General features: G+C 37.4%; 1 protein-coding gene across 1 annotated transcript in view; it reads right to left on the bottom strand.

The window, feature by feature from the left end:
* Positions 1 to 21,112, bottom strand: part of LOC111056947 (chondroadherin-like) — a 100,513-nt gene that overhangs the window by 4,911 nt on the left and 74,490 nt on the right. The window lies entirely within an intron of this gene.

The following is a 21,112-nucleotide window of genomic DNA, read 5'->3' as shown; positions in this document are numbered from 1 at the left end:
GATTCACTGCAATCGAATTATCACACATTTATATTGTCAATGATCCTCTCATCCTCCCATGCATATTGTAATCTGCATAAATAAGTCACTCGATCAATCAATCCCTACAACAGTTAATAATCCTAGTATGTTGGAGAAGCGAGGAAATATTATCAACTACTAAGCCATTACGGTTTTTTTCAAATTATGGAGAAGTGAGGAAATGTTATTAACTATCAAGCCATTACAATTTTCCAAATTATTCGGCATGTCGTATTTTTTATTAAGTTATTAATGAGAAAAATTATTTTATAAATGCTTTGTTTTTGGATAGAAAATTGATATAATTATTTATGTAAATTTTAAAATTATCCAGCTCAATACTTATTATTGAGTGATTATAATAATAACAATAAAAATGTGATCTGTTGGATAGAGTGCTTGCGTAGCAACCCCGGTTTAAAACTGCTCATTACCAAAAGCTTTTGACCAGGTCACTCCCGTGCTATCGGATTTGCACGTGAAACTATCGTCCCCGACTGAAGTATGATAGTCGTAAGACCCATTAACAGTTAAAATAATATAATTAATCAGGAGAGGTGGAACTTCCGTCAGGCACACCCCATCAATAAAAGCTATAAAAATATTATTATTATTATTATTATTATTATTATTATTATTATTATTGAGAAAAATAATAGAATAGAGTGAGAGAGGAAAGAGAAAAAAATGTCAAGCGATAAGCAAGTAAACCGAACGGTGCCAATCAATAATAACTCAAGCAAGGAACCAATATCCATATTGTGAAGTGATAATGTATTCTGATATCCATTCTTGAGAATGATAAGTGAAAGATAAATTTATTTTAAGAAGCAGTAGCAAATCATTATTGAGAAGGATATTGTTAAGGTGCGTACAGACTTTCGCTCTGCTCCGCAATCGTCACTCGAGCAGATCGATTGATGATCGCAGGTGGAGCAAGAGTGGACGCGAGAAGAGCGTGTACTAACAGAGCTCGAGCTTGGTAAGTTCCTAGGTCGAACTAACCAATAGTTTCGCATGCGCGGTCTACGTTTTTGTTTGTAATGTTTGTTAATAGTTACGATCTTTGTGTTAGCAAATAAAATTATCAAAATAATTAATTGATTAATAAATCAAATAATATGAAGTTATAAAAGCATTTATAATAATAGGTACCGGCATATTAGCATTTAGAAGAAAGAAGCCAAACTCCAAATCAAACCTTTCACCTTTTGAAACATTGACAGACATAAAATGCAATAATCATAATAATATTTATTATAAATTTATCACATAAACATAATGTATTATTAGGCTACCCAGCAATCCCCTGGTAAGAATATTTTTTTCAGTTTTGTCACTCGATCAGCTGGATTGGAGGTTTCACATTTGTGAGGTTAGGTTGTAGTCAATTCAAGAATGAGAAAAGAGCGGAGCGATCATCCTTCGAACATATCTAAAACCTCAAGCGAACCCTTGTGTAACATCTTGAGTTAAGCTGGGTCTTCCTTTGCGCGTAAATGCCGTCGTCGACCACGACAGGTAGAGAATCTCAGATTGGATAGATTCCAATTGTTCACATAACCTAAAAGATTATGTTCAGTTATGTTTTTTTAATGGGACAGGTTGAGCTTATACTTTTTCAATACTTTCAAATGGCAATATGTTGATATTATTAGAAATGTTCAATTCTTAATAAAGACAGATAATGAATAGTTATTTGTATATCTAGAGTGAAAAGTACTGTTTTTCTCGCTGAGGGAAAAGTTTGAAGCCCGAGGCGAAGCCGAGGGCAACAATTTTCCTGAGGGAGAAAAAACATTTTTCATTCGTGATATACACAACATCATTCCTCCACCTACATTTAAAACTGCAAATAAAATAATTTTTAAAAACGTACGTTACCAAATAATGTGTTACAACATAATCTAATAAAGAGTAAACAGAAACAGTTGGCTTGTAATCACAGTTCTCCGCCGACAGCGCTATCTGTTGGCAAAAGTTGTAACAACAATGGCCGCCACGATTACAGACAGCTATGATTAAGTTCCCGTTTAAAATTTCAGTAGTTAATGAGAAATACTCGTTGGCTGGTATTTTGAATAACATGGAATAAGAAAAAACGTATACATTTTTTTAGTATAGTGATATGAAATTTGTAATAGTTTTAGCATACAAACATTAATTTCATAATATATTGATCAAATTTCTGGTTGAGGTGTTGAATTTAGTTGGTTTAATGACTACTCTATATGCTTCCTCATCTGAGCTTAGACCTCCTAACCTATTTGAAATGTACTTCTTTAAAATAGAGATGCTTCCCATGTTATTTGAATGGAGTCACTTTTACGCTCTAGGGAGTTTTCCTGTTTTTTCCTCCCGAGAGCGAAAAAGTGACACTTTTGTATTATGTTCCAGGGAGTAAAGTAAGCACTTTAGATAGGAGGTGGAGGAAAAAGTTATTTGATCTGCTGTTTTACACACTTGAAATTTGAACAATATAAATGTCAACAATGCTTGCCGTTGTCGACTGCAGAAATTTATGCATAAACGAAAATGCACCTTAACGTTCATGATCGGAGCGAGTGCTGAGCGTGTTCGAGGCGTGTATATCTGTACGCACCTTTACATCAGTTCTAACATTATCAATTTTCAAATCCACCTGATTATCCTGAGATTTTAATAACAGGATGATAATGAAATCTTGAAGTTCAATCGTAATCCTCATTCAACTCTCCTAGAGGTTCTTGGAATTCTATTATTTTGATAGAAAGGAATGGGAATGGCAGATGCTTTTTCGAAAATGTGACAAAGTTCACATTGATAAATTCGTAGGCGGTGACTCAACAAACACAAACAAGAAAGTTATTTGCATTTGAGAAACTTCAGTCTCAGTTTTTTTTTGTGAGATCCGGGAAAACAACAAACTTTTCTGTGGTTAGTTAGTTCGCCCTTCGTCTCTCCAGTCTTACTTCTTTTGTTGTAGAAGTCAAACTAGGTTATGAAGTTGCATGGAAGTCTTTTAGGAAGGCCATCATGTGGTTACGCGTTTTTTGTTGACCATGCCTTGTTGAAGACTTTATGTCATTTTGAGCAGCCTCGTCATTACAAAACTTTGAAATTTGAATTTCACCCACAAAAAGGCTGGAAGTTCCTCGATATTTATGAGAATTATCGTAGCTTACTCTCAAGGCCTTCCTATCACAAATAATAATTATCTGTTACAATTAAACCGTGTGGTACGATTGTAGTTTTTGATTTTTAGTCTTGATACCCAGTCTCTTATGTATTCTATGAAACGAAAATTCAGTTGTAATAAAAATGAAAGCTGTTATATACGAATATTATACTGAATTTATATAATTATTCAGATACATCAACATAATTGAAGTATAGCATAAGTATAGTTAAAAATTCCCATTCATTGAGGTTATACACTTTGACACTTTTCTCCATGACAGAATTTCACAGAGCACAAGGATAATAAACTCGCACTGTCGATTGAGTAGGGCTATCAACTTCGAGTGACAAGACAACATTTTCTTCTCTAAGAAGAAAGTAGATCAATTACCATACACTTAAAATGGGTAACAGGGCTAGAAAATCTATGTGCATTATTATTATTTTCGAGGCTAATTCAGGGGCAGTTTTTGGATTCAGCGTTGATTATTATAATAATAGCCTATCTCGAAATATTATCCCATGCAATCAGATAATTCAAGTCTGTTACCAACTGGTTTGTTTTCTTTCAATCTCCCTATTATTTATGTTTTTGGGAGCGTGAGGACGGGACAAGAAAAGCGAGCGCTAGCGTACTATACTGCGTTGCAGATCGGTTTTGTTTGAATTAATCATATCTAGGAGGCAGTGGCTGCCGTCTGCTGGGTACCATGAATATGCAAATGACTCTCTGTGACGCATCGATAAGGAAAGGTCCTGTCGGAACCGACTGACAAAAGCGAGACGATGCATTAATCAGCCACCGACCAACGAGGCTACTCAGCTCAGAAGCCTGGAAGCTGTGCACTGAGCAGTGAGCAAGCTGCTCTAATAATACCTATGTCTCCTCCAGTCTTCACCAAGTAGAGGGGTCTCTTCACTGTCAGGTTTCAGGTACTGGGTTGCACAGGTGGAGTGTTGTTTTGAGGTGACAATATGGCAGCATGCAAAATACAGCAGAGACTAGCCGGATTAGCCTAATCATACGGAGCATTTGAATTCAGTGAATAATTTATACAGATTTCAGTCTGTGTATTTGTACTGTACTGCTGTGAAATGGAAAATAAACATGGTGGATTGTTGAGGTTGTCGACTGCAGAAATTTATGCATAAACGAAAATGCACCTTAACGTTCATGATCGGAGCGAGTGCTGAGCGTGTTCGAGGCGTGTATATCTGTACGCACATTTACATCAGTTCTAACATTATCAATTTTCAAATCCACCTGATTAACCTGAGATTTTAATAACAGGATGATAATGAAATCTTGAAGTTCAATCGTATCCTCATTCAACTCTCCTAGAGGTTCTTGGAATTCTATTATTTTGATAGAAAGGAATGGGAATGGCAGATGCTTTTTCGAAAAAGTGACAAAGTTCACATTGATAAATTCGTAGGCGGTGACTCAACAAACACAAACAAGAAAGTTATTTGCATTTGAGAAACTTCAGTCTCAGTTTTTTTTGTGAGATCCGGGAAAACAACAAACTTTTCTGTGGTTAGTTAGTTCGCCCTTCGTCTCTCCAGTCTTACTTCTTTTGTTGTAGAAGTCAAACTAGGTTATGAAGTTGCATGGAAGTCATTTAGGAAGGCCATCATGTGGTTACGGGTTTTTTGTTGACCATGCCTTGTTGAAGACTTTATGTCATTTTGAGCAGCCTCGTCATTACAAAACTTTGAAATTTGAATTTCACCCACAAAAAGGCTGGAAGTTCCTCGATGTTTATGAGAATTATCGTAGCTCACTCTCAAGGCCTTCCTATCACAAATAATAATATCTGTTATAATATTAAACCGTGTGGTATGATTGTAATTTTTCTAGGTTGATTTTTAGTCCGGATACCCAGTTTCTTATGTATTCCATGAAACGAAAATTCAGTTGTAATACAAATGAAAAGCTGTTATATACAAAATGAATATTATACTGAATTTATTTAATCATTTAGATACATCAACATAATTGAAGTATAGCATAAGTATAGTTAAAAATTCCCATTCATTGAGGTTATACACTCTTTGACACTTTTCTCCATGACAGAATTTCACAGAGCACAAGGATAATAAACTCGCACTGTCGATTGAGTAGGGCTATCAACTTCGTGTGACAAGACAACATTTTCTTCTCTAAGAAGAAAGTAGATCAATTACCATACACTTAAAATTAATGGGTAACAGGGCTAGAAAATCTATGTGTATTATTATTTTCGAGGTTAATTCAGGGGCAGTTTTTGGATTCAGCGTTGATTATTATAATAATAGCCTATCTCGAAATATTATCCCATGCAATCAGATAATTCAAGTCTGTTACCAACTGGTTTGTTTTCTTTCAATCTCCCTATTATTTATGTTTTTGGGAGCGTGAGGACGGGACAAGAAAAGCGAGCGCTAGCGTACTATACTGCGTTGCAGATCGGTTTTGTTTGAATTAATCAGCCACCGACCAACGAGGCTACTCAGCTCAGAAGCCTGGAAGCTGTGCACTGAGCAGTGAGCAAGCTGCTCTAATAATACCTATGTCTCCTCCAGTCTTCACCAAGTAGAGGGGTCTCTTCACTGTCAGGTTTCAGGTACTGGGTTGCACAGGTGGAGTGTTGTTTTGAGGTGACAATATGGCAGCATGCAAAATACAGCAGAGACTAGCCGGATTAGCCTAATCATACGGAGCATTTGAATTCAGTGAATAATTTATACAGATTTCAGTCTGTGTATTTGTACTGTACTGCTGTGAAATGGAAAATAAACATGGTGGATTGTTGAGGTTTGGGTGCCGATTAAAGTGAGAAAATAGTTATCTCAATAATATTGATTTTTCGTGTTGATATTGATTCTTATATTTTCTGTCTAACAATAATTTTCATTCGAGAGTGTCCACTTAGGGGGCTTGGACGAAGACTCAGTCCTTGATTTTTCCTGGAGGGCTCAAAATCAAATCTTGAAATCGTGTTTAGAATGACTACTGACGATATTTTTGTGTTTCCAATTAAAGGGGGTATAGCAGCTGAATTTATTGTTTATAATTTCATGGGAGAGACAAGAACAAACGTTCATCGCCTTGGGGGGAGCAACCCTGTATCTCAATAACTTTAGTATACAATCACCTGACATCATAATTCCTGATTTTATAATAATTATTATTATCATCATCATATCAGTAAATATACTGATGATTGAATTTTTTTGTGGAAGTAAATGAACTATTGAAATGAATGTTATATTATGTTCTTTCATTTAGTGATAACATTTTCGAAAGTTTTTGTAAGTTACGAGATCAGTTAAACTCATACATTTGAATCGGCGCAATTATTCGATCATATTCTTTCTTCTGTGGTATTCTGAGAATTTTCTATATTTTTTTGTCATATACTTGAGTATTCCCAAGCGTTCGTTGTTTTCTGTCAACCTCAATATTTTGTGATTCATTATTTGATATCCAATTTAAATATCCTCTGCTTGAGGGGATTGATTGTTAATAAAACAATTCCAATGCTAGGCATAAACTAACATAGAAATTTTAGGCAACTTAATTTCGGAAAAAAGAAGTCATGAGGAAATATTAATTTTATCAACTAGAAGCTATGAATACAAGATAAAATTAATATAAGATGATACATGGATGCTGATCTTCACAAACCGTTATAATTATAGTGAATAATGATCAACGACCAAACAGATATAATAAGTTGGAACTTTCAAATTATTCAACTTAATCCATCCAGAAAGATACATTGTTATTCTGTCATTCAATTACGGAATTAATTATTTATTTTAAGGGTGCGCCACCATTAATCTCAGCCTCGTAATAAGCAAGCATGTTGGTGATGGTGCTGGTGCTACTCAACTTGGCCCAGCCAGATAATGCAATGCAAACTGAGGCGACGAACGCTGCTGCATTAAACAACCCCACTTGTTTTTCTTTTTTCTCTCACTACACCAATCTCACTCACACTTTTATCAATTCTCACTATTCTTCCCTCTTCTGTCCAAACTCTGTTCAATAATCTTGTAGCTATTTCCTTCTTTCTTCGGTTTTGTTGTTCTTCTTCAATTTCTTCTCGGTTTATTCTGAATTTTTCTTAATGAATTATTTCCCCATTATCTTCTTTCTCAGTACGTATATTTTCTAATTCCCCTTTGATTCATGCTTATTAACCTTTTCCATTCCCTCATCTTGTCATGCCTTTCAATTTTTATGCTTTTATCTTGATGCTTCATTCGACGTTCTCTCTTCTTGTTCCACTTTTTTGGAATCCTTTTGCTCCTATATATAGGCTACTCTTCTTCACACTCCTGTCACAAAATACTCTCTTTTCGCATAATCTCTGTCTCTCCAAATTGCTTCTTCAATTCAACATCCTGTCTCACTTACATTAAACAGCTTTGTTTATCTTTTCTCTCCTGTCAATCCCGCTATCTCTCCCAATTTGATTACTTTTTCTCCTTTTTGCACGTTTCTTTTCTCGCTCACTTTCACTTTCTCATTCACCCTTCTGTTTTTCTTATCCGAGTTTCCTTCCTCAACGTATTATCACTTTGACTGTCTCATTCGCACTCAGTCACTTTGACTTCTGTCTCACTCTGCCCGTCTCAACGGAGAGACACGTGACATTGGCAACGAAATTCTCTAATAGAGGGTGTAAAACAGGAACAGACCCGATAAGGGATAAAGATGGGGCGACAACAGTGAAAAGCCGGCTGAATATACAAGACGTGCGCTGTCGTTTTCTTTGCTTAGAAAAACACAACGCCTCATTTTACCCCTCTCTCCCTCACACCCTTAATAACATTCCCCTTTCCACCATTACGTCTTATCCAAATTACCCTTTATATCATTGCACACTTACTAGTGGTGTGGCAGTTGTGGGGGGGGGGATTTTCGATCCAGCCCTTAACATAAATTTAGCAGCTGGCCGAGAAAATTGGAGCTGTCAAAATAAGGAATTACGTTGCATTATTTCGTCTGCCGCTGCTGTTGTTATAATTAAGATCCGGAAACCCGGCGGAGGCAGCGTCCGAGAAAGTCCATTTAATGGAAGTTGGTTGGTTGGTTATTCGAGAAACGTTCGTTAATCTTTCAAACGCCACTACTGCGAAACTCCAACTGCAACTTCATGGGAACTCTGGGATACTTAATTGTATAGTTGACTGCGATAATGGATAATTTGTGAATATTTTTCGAGTAGCAGAAATAGCTCTTTAGATAATACAAAGTAATAAGATTTGTTGGGTATTACGTTGAGTTGCGATGCGATGTCATATTCTATGACGATGGTGCATAACATAATATGGTTTAATATTTATTCATTAATAAATATTGATATCTCTAACATTTTAAAGACTGGATGAATGAATCTTCCTTACCATATTGATTGAGTATGCAACTAAGGTGATAAAGACACAATATACTCTGTAGTAATCTATATGAACAATATAGGATTGAACATTCTCCATGGATAATCATGTTGTTATAAATTTGAATTTGAGTTCAAATAATTCAGGCAGTTTCAAATACTAGCAGCAAGCTAAGAGAGTGAAAAAATAAAATAATAGAAGAAAAAGAAAATTGTCATAACTCTATATGATCTCAACATCATTATATCATTGAATACTGTTTGGATGATTGTTTTAATGTGTTTGATTGAAGTTCACTTTGAAATTTTGCTAAAAGGATTTGACTGTGATATTCATTTTGCATGAATAAACTCTTATGGATCATATACAGTTCATATTCTCAATATGAGTCAACTCTTATGAATCATATCCAGCTTATATTCTTCAAATGGATCAACTCTCACGATCTGATTCAACTCTAAAAAATAAATACAAAGATTCATTCACATGCTAACACACAAATAACTGTATAATACAGTATCACGCGTCAGTATTTTCTCCGCCCAAGTAGGTGGATTTTGTTCAAGAGCATGTTTATTCTGGATCCAATCTATTCGCATACGAAATGCTGGTTTTAAAATAGTGGCTTCCACCCTCTTATTGACTCGGGGAGTCAGGTCGCGGTACCCCTATTTGCCCCTATAAGTCTGTCGCAGGGTACGCCTTTGTTATATTATTTGGGAGCTGGAACTTTGTAAACTTGATGAGAGCAGCTAGTAGTAAACCTCAACATACCATATTGTTCTCTTATTTTATCGTTTTTCCATGACATCAATACGACATGAGAGTACAGCACATGGAGCCAACACGCCAGTTCGACATGTAGCTGGTTTCCAGTTACCGCAAACATGGAATGAATAAACTAGAATGTTCACTGTGTCTTATTCCAGAGATTGAAACCATTTCGCATGAGCATATATAAACAGTATCATTCATTAATTTGTAAATATGGGATCCATGAATCCTATCAAGATGGAAATTTATGATAATTTACCTATATCATTTATAATCTTCGGGTTCAATGCAATATATTGAATATGTAGTCTGTAAAAGATGGAATGTTGTCAAGTTCAATTCAGTTCGCCACGATTGTCGGTGAAAGTTGATAAAATTGTATTGTAAAATCGATGAGCATTATTGAAAATCGTATAAAACCTTATTCCAATTAACAAGTATAATTTCGCATGCAGGACTAACTGACAAAAGGACAGTTAATATTTGAGTGGAAAGTGAGAAGTCACGATACCTCGCTCTATAAATATATTTCTGAGATAATCATAGTCTATCCAATGATCGAATAGAAAATTATTATATTGAATGATTAATACGTTCAATTTGAATAATTTATTGCAGATCGTAAACTGAATTCATTGCTATACATGACATATTAATATGAGGAAGAGGATGGAGTGGGCTGGGGTTAGAGGGACAGGAGGCGGCGAGAGAGATAGACACCAATAAGTCGAGAAGAGGGAGTTGTATGTATGCTTTCGTGAGTACAGTATAGAATCGGACACATACCGTTTGGGAGGGAAGTCGATGATAGAAGAGTTTTCTACATTCGCCGTTTCACAGGATTAAGAATTTGTGTGAGTTGATACCAACCGACTCACACACATACTACCTTAAATCTTTCTAGAGAATGAGCGAATGAAGTAGGAGTCGAAAAGATAGGCGCGTGTATGTGTAGTGCGTGCGATCCAAGTTGTTGGTGAGAGTTATAATGAAGAGTGCGAATATTCGATTTAGATTTGGTGCGCATGAAGTTCAGTTGGCTGTTGTTCTTGCTCTCTCCATTCCGCAGCTAATTGAGAAATATAAATATCAGAGGCAGTGGGAGAGAATTGTCAAGTGCTTGAAGCAGGAGATATGGCCGACGGGAAGTTGTTGGCTCAGGATTAAATTCCGAGATAGGAGCGTGGCGACCGGACAGGCGCGCAAACTTTGGTGCAGTAATGAGAGCAAAAAAGCAACGGAAACCTAGTAAAATATGGATTCAAATTCCCCCTAATTCGGTCGGTCCTCTTTAATCTACCGCGCGAAACAAAAGAACCATAAAGCGAAGAAATTCGTCTCCTCCCGCACATTCCTTCCCTTCCTCCCGTCAATCGTTTCAAGAATATTACCAGAGCAATTGGAAAGGCAAGCAGTGAGGCTGCACCCCTTGCAAAAAGCAACACAGTAACGAGCGATGATGATCATTGAAAGAGATGTTGCACACCCATGAAATGTGATGATCAATCATCTTCATCTCTAATTTCAGTTATTGTTACCCCTGTTAGTCCACAGTATTTGTCTTGGTAGAGGAACCCCATGATTATGATTAACTTATTTCCACTCCACTACAGTCGACAGATATAATAAATCAATCTTGAATCTATTATATTGTTCTATATTTTCATGGTTTTTTCTATTGTGTAGAATGATACCTTTCTGGTTCTCATGTTATGTTTCAAAAAGAAATTACTTAATTGTTTTAACATTCCAATTATAAAGATGAGACTATGCTGTTAATTAGTGTAGGAACGTCTACCAAGGATAATCATCATGTTCATGTTTCGGAGTTATCACTGTTCAATAATTATAAACGAATCATAATTCAAGTGACAATGGATATTCCCGTTAATTTATATCTAGAGAGAATGTAAGTTCCCAGAGAACTTATTCTTATCCGACAATAGTATACTCATTAATGTTTTGTAACTTATTAAGTGTGTGGAGTATTCGTTTGAAATTATTCATTGTGATACTAGATAATGGTAGTGCTAATGGATTCAATTTTTCGAGAGTGGGCTCAGGAAAGACTTTTAAACCGTCAGAATTTCCACTCATTTCAGATATGTGAATGGTGAAAAGCTTCAAAATATGAATATTTTAGAGACCATTATTTCGGTTCCCACGAATCATTTATCACTAACTCTAGAAGTGTTAACAAAGTTGGAATTGCTATGCTAGTCATGATTTCCACTCAACCGAACTGTCATAGAATTATAAACACCGAAATCTATGAAACTTGTAAACAGTCCTCCCCTCAGTCAAGTTTCAGAGTACTTTATGTATTCTGGCACTGATAAGAATGCATTATTATAGATGTAACCTATATAGAGGCCTAGATAGAGAATGCAAATCAGAGAGTTATTACCGTAGAGGAAATTTACAGGCGAGGAGAGAGAACATGGCACAGGAAAACTTTCAGAAATTACATCCAGGTGTAGTAGAGTCTGATGAATATGCACGACGTGTACGAACCAGCTCTCCCCTCTATCCACTGTCATTCTCATTCGCCTCTCACTCAGAAACACACTCAGTCACCAAATCTCTCTCACGAACATATAAACAAAATCACTCCCTCTCTTCCACATTCTCATTCTTATACATCACAAGTTAATCATCTGAAACCTTTGATTTCCCCAGTGAGAATCAAAATGATAGGTTTTTTCGAGATGCTTAAATATGTTTGGTTATAGCAGTGAAAAATTAGAACTATTGTGACGGAAAATTTTTTCAAGAGATTGCTATTATCCAATAATCATCATTGTGTTAGCACTGTTGATAGGACAAAATAGTTAGAAACATGTCAAAAGATAGACAAACTTGAATTGAACATATTCTTCATGAAATAATTATTGATAGGAGGAATAGGGAATAACAGATGTAAATAACTGAGATATTGCAATTATTAAAATGCTAATGAATTAATCATTATTATGAAACGAAAATCCAAATTAAATGCTGTAATTCACCCCGAAGACGTCTGCTACTGCAAATATTACAACAGGGTAAACAGCAAAGATGGAACCATTTTCACCTTCTCCAAAATAATCAATTTTCAGAAATTTGCCTCTATCAGCTCGTGTATACTCGTATTATTCACAAGCAACTCTTATCTCTTCATGCTGTCTATTCTCGAAAATTCGTGTCATTTCATTACCACATCCCGGGAATCGAAACCAGTACCTCCTAATTCCCTGACCAGCAATTAGGAAGTATTGGGTTCGATTCCCGGGCTGACAAATAATTTTTGAATAGTAGCGGTCATCGAATTTCCATCTTTGCTGTTTAAACTGTTGTCAATATTTGCAGTAGCAGAAGTCTTCGAGGTGAATTACTGCATTCAATTTGGATCTTCGTTTAATTATAATTATTAATAGGAGATAACTCAATGGGAGATCGAATATTAATTACACCTAAATGGAAAGAGTGGAACAGCTTCCCTTGAACTTCAAGGAAGGGACGCTTCAAAGAAGTAGAGGATATGAGCTCATCACCACAGGCGAAAAAATTCTCAATTAAGGAAAACCTGAATGTAAATAAATGAGTTTGGTAACTATTGGTAGAGGATTAACTAGTTGATGACTTAGTTTTATAACTAGAAACATAATATAACCATGGTAATATTTACTTCAAACTGGTTGGATGGGAACCATTACAAAAGTTAATTTTAGTAGGATGGAAGAGGAAGGGAAAAGAGAACACAATAGTCATACAATACAGTGAGGTTTTAAAGATGAGCAAACAATGAGCGAGAATCGAGAATTAGGTAAGTGAAGAGAAACGGTGAACGAGAGACTTGTTTGGAGGCTGGTGAAAGCAGTGAACGGTCGGTTGCTGTAGAGAAAATACGTGGAAGGATAATTTGCAGAGAGAGAAGAACGGTAATCGGGTTCGAGTTTAGTTGGAAATGCATGATAGCAGTTCGGTTCAATTTCCATGCTTCACCAACACGTGATAGGAGTATCCACTAGTGCTTTGGGGACTAAAAGCTCCCATTCAGTTAACAATCGGCGCGCGGTTGTCTACACTTCCACATACACACACACACACACACACACACACACACACACACACACACACACACACCACACACACACACACACAACACACACACACACACACACACACACACCACACACACACACACACAACACACACACACACACACACACACACACACACACACACACACACACCACACACACACACACATATACATACAAGGTAGAATTGTTCAAGTTGAGCTTTACAAACTCTCCACTCAGCAACTTTCACTGTCAAAACAACCGAAATATCAGTCCGGGAAAGACAATCATGTGAAGATACTGTACACAAATCTTCAATAACTGGGTCTGTGGTAATTGAAATGACATGAATTTTCGAGAATAGACAGTATGAAGAGATAAGAGTTGCTAGTGAATAATACTCGTATACACGAGTTGAAAGAGGCAAATTTCTGGAAATTGATTATTTTGGAGACGATGAAAATGGTTTTAATGTATTTGAGAAGTTGCAGAGAAACCTCACTTGCAATTAATGGGAATGCCATCCTGAGAATTGGAAAATCCAAACAGACATATCCTGAGAAAACATATTATATGTGATTTGTCTCAGTTATATTCTCATGAATAAGAGTGAATTATTGCACTCCCCACAACTTTTAAAGAATGAATAACTCAAGATTATCTGAAATAATCTCTACTCAATAACTGGATATGTGAGATAATTGAATGTAACTGAGTGTCCAGGAATAATGTGTTAATACAGATTACTCGACAGGATCTGGTTATGAATTAGGGTTAAATGGGTGGAAAACTTGATCAATTTTTTTTCTGTTATCATCGGGGAAGAAAAAATATATGGTAAAGTGGGAGACTGCTGCAACAAGAAGAGGATAGAGATAGAAGAAATCGGGAGCGAGTAGAACAGTGAGGAAGTGAGAAGATTATCAAGCCCGGGGCACCTAATTCAGCTGTCTGATCAAGTTCAGGTACCGATGACTGTTGCATGGCTTAGAGATTGGAAGGTGGGGGAAGGGTGGCTGAAATCGTTGTGGTCGCAGATAGGGAAAATAAATTGGTTGCTCGTACAGTACCTCAACCAATGAATAACCACCACCAGTCTTCCTATTCTCATCCCTTATAATCCGACCACAGGCACAAAACTCGATAAATACTTCTTTTTTCCCGCCAACAGCGAGAGGAAAATCTCATCAGCAGACACCACCACCACCACCACCACCACAATGCAGTCCGAGTTGAGTTGCAGATGAAAGATTATCAGCTGAGAACATTTTCTTCTCTCTCTTCTCAGCTTGTTTGTCTCTCTTATCTTCTCCACGATTGTCTTCTTCTACTCCTCTTCTTCCCACTTTTTATTTTTTCTTCTCATTCCACTTTCATTCTTAGTCATTGTGTAAGTGAATCAGGACGCCGATTCAGCAAAAACTGACTGATGCATTTTCTCATGTTCAAGTAAATTTACCACTTAGTTGAACACTGATTCAGCAGCAAATCACAGGTCTGTTGCCACGGTCATCCCCCAAATTTAGAGATAACTGCTGACTCTCGACACTTTAGCTAATCAATGTCTCTGAACTGTCATCATCCAAATTATAGATGTGAATCTATATTCTTACTAGGTTGAATAGTAGCTAGAGATATCTCAAATTATAACTATCATTAAGTACATTTGAAGTCGTACATTTCAACAGCGACACACACACACACACACACACACACACACACACACCACACACACACACACACACACACACACACACCACACACACACACACCACACACACACACACACACACCACACACACACACACACACCACACACACACACACACACCACACACACACACACCACACACACACACACACACACACCACACACACACACACACACACACACACACACACCACACACACACACACCACACACACACACACCACACACACACACACACACACACCACACACACACACACACACACCACACACACACACACACACACACACCACACACACACACACCACACACACACACACACACCACACACACACACACCACACACACACACACACACCACACACACACACACACACACACACCACACACACACACACACACACCACACACACACACACACACACACACACCACACACACACACACCACACACACACACACACCACACACACACACACACCACACACACACACACCACACACACACACACACACCACACACACACACACACCACACACACACACACACCACACACACACACACACACACCACACACACACACACACACACACACACACACCACACACACACACACCACACACACACACACACCACACACACACACACACCACACACACACACACACACACACACACACCACACACACACACACACACACCACACACACACACACACACACACACCACACACACACACACACACCACACACACACACACACCACACACACACACACACACACACACCACACACACACACACACCACACACACACACACACACACACCACACACACACACACACCACACACACACACACACACACACCACACACACACACACACCACACACACACACACACACCACACACACACACACACACACACACACCACACACACACACACACACACCACACACACACACACCACACACACACACACCACACACACACACACACCACACACACACACACACACACACCACACACACACACACCACACACACACACACACCACACACACACACACACACACACCACACACACACACATTAAAGATGAGCAAACAATGAGCGAGAATCGAGAATTAGGTAAGTGAAGAGAAACGGTGAACGAGAGACTTGTTTGGAGGCTGGTGAAAGCAGTGAACGGTCGGTTGCTGTAGAGAAAATACGTGGAAGGATAATTTGCAGAGAGAGAAGAACGGTAATCGGGTTCGAGTTTAGTTGGAAATGCATGATAGCAGTTCGGTTCAATTTCCATGCTTCACCAACACGTGATAGGAGTATCCACTAGTGCTTTGGGGACTAAAAGCTCCCATTCAGTTAACAATCGGCGCGCGGTTGTCTACACTTCCACATACACACACACACACACACACACACACACACACACACACACACACACACACACCACACACACACACACACACACACACACACACATATATACATACAAGGTAGAATGGTTCAAGTTGAGCTTTACAAACTCTCCACTCAGCAACTTTCACTGTCAAACCAACCGAAATATCAGTCCGGGAAAGAGAATCATGTGAAGATATTGTACACAAATCTTCAATAACTGGGTCTGTGGTAATTGAAATGACAAGAATTTTCGAGAATAGACAGTATGAAGAAATAAGAGTTGCTTGTGAATAATACTCGTATACCCGAGCTGATAGAGGCAAATTTCTGGAAATTGATTATTTTTGAGACGGTGAAAATGGTTTTCATGTATTTGAGAAGTTGCAGAGAAACCTCACTCGCAATTAATAGGAATGCCATCCTGAGAATTGGAAAATCCAAACAGACATATCCTGAGAAAACATATCATATGTGATTTTTCTCAGTTATATTCTCATGAATAAGAGTGAATTATTGCACTCCCCACAACTTTTAAAGAATGAATAACTCAAGATTATCTGAAATAATCTCTACTCAATAACTGGATATGTGAGATAATTGAATGTAACTGAGTGTCCAGGAATAATGTGTTAATACAGATTACTCGACAGGATCTGGTTATGAATTAGGGTTAAATGGGTGGAAAACTTGATCAATTTTTTTTCTGTTATCATCGGGGAAGAAAAAATATATGGTAAAGTGGGAGACTGCTGCAACAAGAAGAGGATAGAGATAGAAGAAATCGGGAGCGAGTAGAACAGTGAGGAAGTGAGAAGATTATCAAGCCCGGGGCACCTAATTCAGCTGTCTGATCAAGTTCAGGTACCGATGACTGTTGCATGGCTTAGAGATTGGAAGGTGGGGGAAGGGTGGCTGAAATCGTTGTGGTCGCAGATAGGGAAAATAAATTGGTTGCTCGTACAGTACCTCAACCAATGAATAACCACCACCAGTCTTCCTATTCTCATCCCTTATAATCCGACCACAGGCACAAAACTCGATAAATACTTCTTTTTTCCCGCCAACAGCGAGAGGAAAATCTCATCAGCAGACACCACCACCACCACCACCACCACAATGCAGTCCGAGTTGAGTTGCAGATGAAAGATTATCAGCTGAGAACATTTTCTTCTCTCTCTTCTCAGCTTGTTTGTCTCTCTTATCTTCTCCACGATTGTCTTCTTCTACTCCTCTTCTCCACTTTTTTATTTTTTCTTCTCATTCCACTTTCATTCTTAGTCATTGTGTAAGTGAATCAGGACGCCGATTCAGCAAAAACTGACTGATGCATTTTCTCATGTTCAAGTAAATTTACCACTTAGTTGAACACTGATTCAGCAGCAAATCACAGGTCTGTTGCCACGGTCATCCCCCAAATTTAGAGATAACTGCTGACTCTCGACACTTTAGCTAATCAATGTCTCTGAACTGTCATCATCCAAATTATAGATGTGAATCTATACTCTTACTAGGTTGAATAGTAGCTAGAGATATCTCAAATTATAACTATCATTAAGTACATTCGAAGTCGTACATTTCAACAGCGAAACTCCCATAACAAATGTTACATTGATATCTTGAACAGAATAACAAGTTTAGAGACTATTTATTAAGTCATACAAGTTTGGTAAGGTTCCATATGAAGTCAATTGAGCTTTTAATACGTTTGTACTGTTGATACATGATGATATATGAAAATTATTTCCCTTATTCTTGAGTGTATGATGATCCCATACTGTTATCCGATACTTTTCAGATTCAATATTTTTTTGAGATCACGGAGTCCACAACAAAGATATTAGAACTCATCATTATCCAGATTAGGTCATCACAACAAGGACTGTGCAAAACGATCACACACAACTCACTTGACTCAGAACTGTTGATTAATTTTCTGTTGATTAAGGAATAAGCGACTATCTTTAGAGAAATTGATTCAATTCCAACCATGAAATAAAAAATGAATATTATCAAAACATGTTTTCATCCGCTGAGAATCAATTCCTCTCTGTTTATGTCAGCTTGTTCAGAGGTCAAATGTGTTGAAATGGGAAAAATTCAAGATAATCGTTCATCGATCAATTCACATACAAGCTCCGTTTCTGTTTGCCGTAAGGTTATGGAGAAAGTATCATCTGAATGAAATGCTCCAATATCCTCATGCTATAATGGGAACGATCCAATCCCGGCACTCAAACCAATCCAGTTGATATTCCGCTTGGATCGCATATCACACACACGCACACACGCACACACCAACCTTGAAAGATTCAGAATGCGGTTGAGGGTTTGCTTTGCTTTGCATTGGTGAGGTCAGATGAAGAACTAGCGCCTGATGTGCTCGGCAATATTTATTGAAATAGGAATTCTGGCAGGAAGAAATACATTTCCGCCTGAGGGACCTGGGCTGGCCGATATGTAAATGGGGTGGTGCGGCCATATCGTATATCGGTGATAAATAAGTGCGGCCACAGTGGGATCGTTGAGCTGCTATGCAGTGTGTAACTTAACTGGGCTTCCTTGAATTCCATTCCAGTTTGAGTTTTCAATTTCGCTAACCTTGTTCGAGCGATACTTTTCAGATACAGAAACGCGCCATTGTTGTGAATTTCCAATATTCAATAATGTATTGTTATAATCGAATTTGCCTGCAACGATCATAGAATTTTCTCTATTATTTTACCTTTATGATTGAAGTAACCAAGCAAACATTTCTTGGATAATTGAAATTCATCTTCGATAATATACATGTATATAATACAACCTCATGAAGGTATATTCAAGGTTGAAAAAAGTAAGTTCCCTGTCCCTTGTAGAGTTTCTTCATTGCCTTTTCTATTTAATTCTTAGCTTTTAAAACTTCCTCAATATAACTTTTCTTTTTATGCTCCCTTATTCTCTCTTTCCATCGTTATTCTTCCAAGGCTCCCTTTTTCTGCATTGTTTCCTCCTTCTATCTTCATTATTATATGCTTTTCTTCTCCACCCAACGCCTTCTTGATATTAACAACATCACGCTATCTCTATCTTCTTTCATTGAGATGCTTCTCACCATCCACTTTCATTCCATTTCCATTCCATCATTTCTGACCCTCTTTGGTGTTTCTTCTTATCTGGGGGAAGCTTAATCAGCGCCCCCTTAAGACGTTTTAGGCCTCGTCTTGCTCATAAATAGCTTCCACTGTAAGGGAGGCCTGCATTAATACAGACATTGCATAATTACACGGTCGGGGAATAGCAAATAGTTGGTGGGGTAACCGCGATGAGACGACTTTTCCATTTGCTTTCCGAGTAAATCCAGAACACACCGGAATTCTGAAAATGCACAGCCCCTGTTTGGGCGATGGGAATGGAAGCGTCTGTGTACCAAGTCCATAATTCTCCTTGATGTTAACCATTATTGACGCCTGGGGAGTTATTCTAGATGCCAGCACAAGATCAATACTAACTGTACTTGAACTTTGGTTAAAGGCATCTCACAATATTATTCTCTGAACAGGGAGTTTCACACACGCTATGGCATTATTTTGTTACATACCAAATGTATTATTGTATTAATATTTGGTTACAATAATAATTGTAATTCATGTTGATATTTGACTTTGGAACTATCGTCTTAACAACCAATTTTATCCATATTTTATAACAGGATCTCAGTGTAATACGTAGGATGATACTACTCAGGATAATTGAGTCCTAGCGGAGAGAAAAGATACAAGATATTTTTTTTCAATTCTCATTGGTCTTAGCAATAACGGTATGAATGTTATAACGATGCATTTTGGCACACATAAAATTTATTTGATAAAATGAATTATTAGGTCTCATGGAAAGAAACCAGAAACTTTTATCAATTGTATTATCAGTCGAATAACAGAGATAAGATAATAGCGACTCTAAAGACTATGATTATTTGCAACAATACGAAAATGGAATTCATTTTTCAATTATTTTTTAAAAAACAATAATAAAGTATTGAGGTAAGGTTCTTCGGTAATAGAGCTTGTCGGCAACATCAACAGCGGTCAAGCTGTACATCTGAAATTCAGTCAGATACTTTCCAGCAAAATAATTGCAAGTATACAGTACTCAATAGGGTGAGGACAAAGGGGTTTTCTAAATTCTAGCATGCTAAATAAAGGACATAAACGTTTGAAAACGTATAAAAATATTCATTGTGTATAAACAAGCAGATAAATTTATAAAAATATAATAAAAATGAAAAGGAAATGGGATCTAGTTTCTATTAAGCGCAGTAACACAATAGCACATTTTGTACAAAAACTGGTGATGTACCAATTAGAATCCAGTATTTAGTAGGCGCTAAAAATATATATTTCAAAAAGTCACCACGTAGTCTTTTATAAAATTATATAATTATTGTAAAATTTATGTGTAATCGTAAGTAGCATGAGATGAAATTTAAGTGTGAATATGTTTAGGTATAATTAAGTATTATGTCTTTGTATTGCGAACTATTCGACAGAGTCAAATTACATCATTGGGGATTTGTTGGAGTCCACCAATAGTAGTAACTATGCTAATTTATGCCAATT

The sequence above is a fragment of the Nilaparvata lugens genome, chromosome 1 (assembly GCF_014356525.2).
Source record: "Nilaparvata lugens isolate BPH chromosome 1, ASM1435652v1, whole genome shotgun sequence".
Classification (NCBI taxonomy): Eukaryota; Metazoa; Arthropoda; class Insecta; order Hemiptera; family Delphacidae; genus Nilaparvata; species Nilaparvata lugens.
The sequence above is the reverse complement of the archived record's forward strand: the minus strand, read 5'-3'. Positions and strand labels throughout refer to the sequence as shown.